This window comes from Cebus imitator, unplaced genomic scaffold (genome assembly GCF_001604975.1).
Source record: "Cebus imitator isolate Cc_AM_T3 unplaced genomic scaffold, Cebus_imitator-1.0 Scaffold375, whole genome shotgun sequence".
NCBI classification, from domain to species: Eukaryota; Metazoa; Chordata; class Mammalia; order Primates; family Cebidae; genus Cebus; species Cebus imitator.
Genome location: NW_016107690.1, coordinates 1,253,086 through 1,255,346, shown reverse-complemented (window position 1 = coordinate 1,255,346; position 2,261 = coordinate 1,253,086).

Here is a 2,261-nt window from a genome sequence, read left to right as displayed (position 1 = left end):
GCCCTCCCCCTGCCCTCCCCCGTCCTCCGCCTCATTAGGCGCGGCCGCGGCGCGGGGCCCATTAGCGGATCAATTAGCCGAGGTCGCCCGCGGCGCAGTCGTTAAGCGCGGGGAGGCCGCGGCAACGGGGGGCGGGGTTGGGGGGGGGTGGCTCAGAGCCCGCGTCTCCTCCCGCCCTGGCTTCCCGGCCCGGAGCGCGCCCCCCCAGGACGCCCCCTGGTAAGCGCCCCCCAGCGGGCCCCGGAGGCCCCCAGATCGCAGGCCAGGCCGTGGCTGAGGGTGCAGGACCCCTTCTTCGGTGAAGACCCCTTGTGGGGGTGTCAGGCATGTGACCCCCCCCACCCTTCTGCTGCCACCGACGTCAATATCAGTAATATTTCCTTATTCCTAGCTGACACTCTTGAGCCCTTGAGGAGTGCTCATTCTCAGAACAATTTCCCAGAAATTGAGATCAGAAAAGTGACTTCACTTGGCCCAGATCACCCCTAAGGGTCGCAGATGGGGAGCCCCCAGTAAATATGCTGGCATTCCTGCGGTTCTTTCTGTGTGTCGGTTTCACACACAAAAATGCAACCCACGCTCCCCGCTCTCCTCCGCCTAGTCTTTACCGACACACCCGCTGACACGCTGTATATTTTACTTGTTTATCTGTTCGCCCAGCCAGGAGGAGGGCCTTTCTGTCTTGTTCCCTGCTGTGTCTCTGGGGCTCAGGGTAGAGTCTGAATAAATGAATGAATGGACAGGGCGCGGGGTCTCTCACCTATAATCCCAGCACTTTGGGAGGCAGAGGTGGGCGGATCACCTGAGGTCAGGAGTTCGAGACCAGCTTGGCCAACGTAGTGAAACCCCCGTCTCTACTAAAAATACAGAAAAATTAGCCGGGAGTGATGGTGCGTGCCTGTAATCCCAGCTACTTGGGAGGCTGAGGCAGGAGAATCGCTTGAACCCGGGAGATGGAGATTGAAATGAGCCAAGATCATATCACTGCACTCTAGCCTGGGCAACAGAGTAAGAATCTGTCTCAAATAATAAAATAAGAATGAATTAATCGGTGTGCCAGCCTCTGCTGTGAGCACTTTCCATGGATTAAAATGAGGTCTTCCTAACAAGGATCGGGTCTGTGATTATACCCATTTTACAGATAGGAAAACCAAGCCCCAGTGTAGTGAAGCCACTTGCCTGAATCAACCAGCGGTGAGAGGAAGAGCCAGGATTTAAACCCAGCCTGGACACTCCATGCCGAGGACCATCCTAGGACACCTAGCCACTTCTGTGACAGCTGCCGATGGCTTTTGGACTCACAGATTTTTTTTTTCGAGACCGAGTTTCACTCTTGTTGACCAGGCTGAAGTGCAGTGGCATGGTCTTGGCTCACTGCAACCTCCGCCTCCCAGGTTTAAGCAATTCTCCCGTCTCAGCCTCCCAAGTATCTGCTTTACAGGCACCTGCTACCTCGCCCAGCTAATTCTTGTATTTTTAGTAGAGACGGGGTTTCATCACGTTGGCCAGGCTGGTCTCAAACTCCTGACCTCAGGTAATCCACCCGCCTCGGCCTCCCAAAGTGCAGGGATTACAGGCGTGAGCCACCTGCCTGGTCTTGTTTTTTTTAAAATAAACACAGTGTCTTGCTGTCTAGCCAGGCTGGAGTTCAGTGCTGAGATCAAAGCTCCTTGTAGCCTCAAACTCCTGGGTTCAAGCAATCCTCCCGCCTCAGCCTCCTGAGTAGCTGGGACTACGGGTGCACGCCACCATCCTTGGCTTTTTTGTGTGTGTTTTTAGTAGAGATGGGGTTTTGCCATGTTGGCCAGGCTGGTCTCGAACTCTTGGCCTCAAGTGATCCGCCCACCTTGGCCTCCCAAAGTGCTGGGATTACAGGTGTGTGCCACTGTGTCTGGGTGGACTCAGGGTCTTTGTGTGGGAACTGGGACAGGGATGTCACAAAATCCACCCTGCTTTTAGTGGGTGAGTCAGAGGAGGCCTTCAGAAAAGTGACTCCTATGGCCGGGAGTATAGCTCGTGCCTTTAATCCCAGCCCTTTGGGAGGCCAAGGCAGGCGGATCATGAGGTTAGGAGTTTGAGACCATCCTGGCCAACATGGTGAAACTCTGTTTCTACTAAAAATACAAAAATTAGCTGGGTGTGGTGGGGCGTGCCTGTAGTCCCAGCTACTTGGGAGGCTGAGGCAGGAGAATCGCTTGAACCCAGGAGGTGGAGGTTGTGGTGAGCCGAGATCGCGCCATTGCACTCCAGCCTGGGTAACA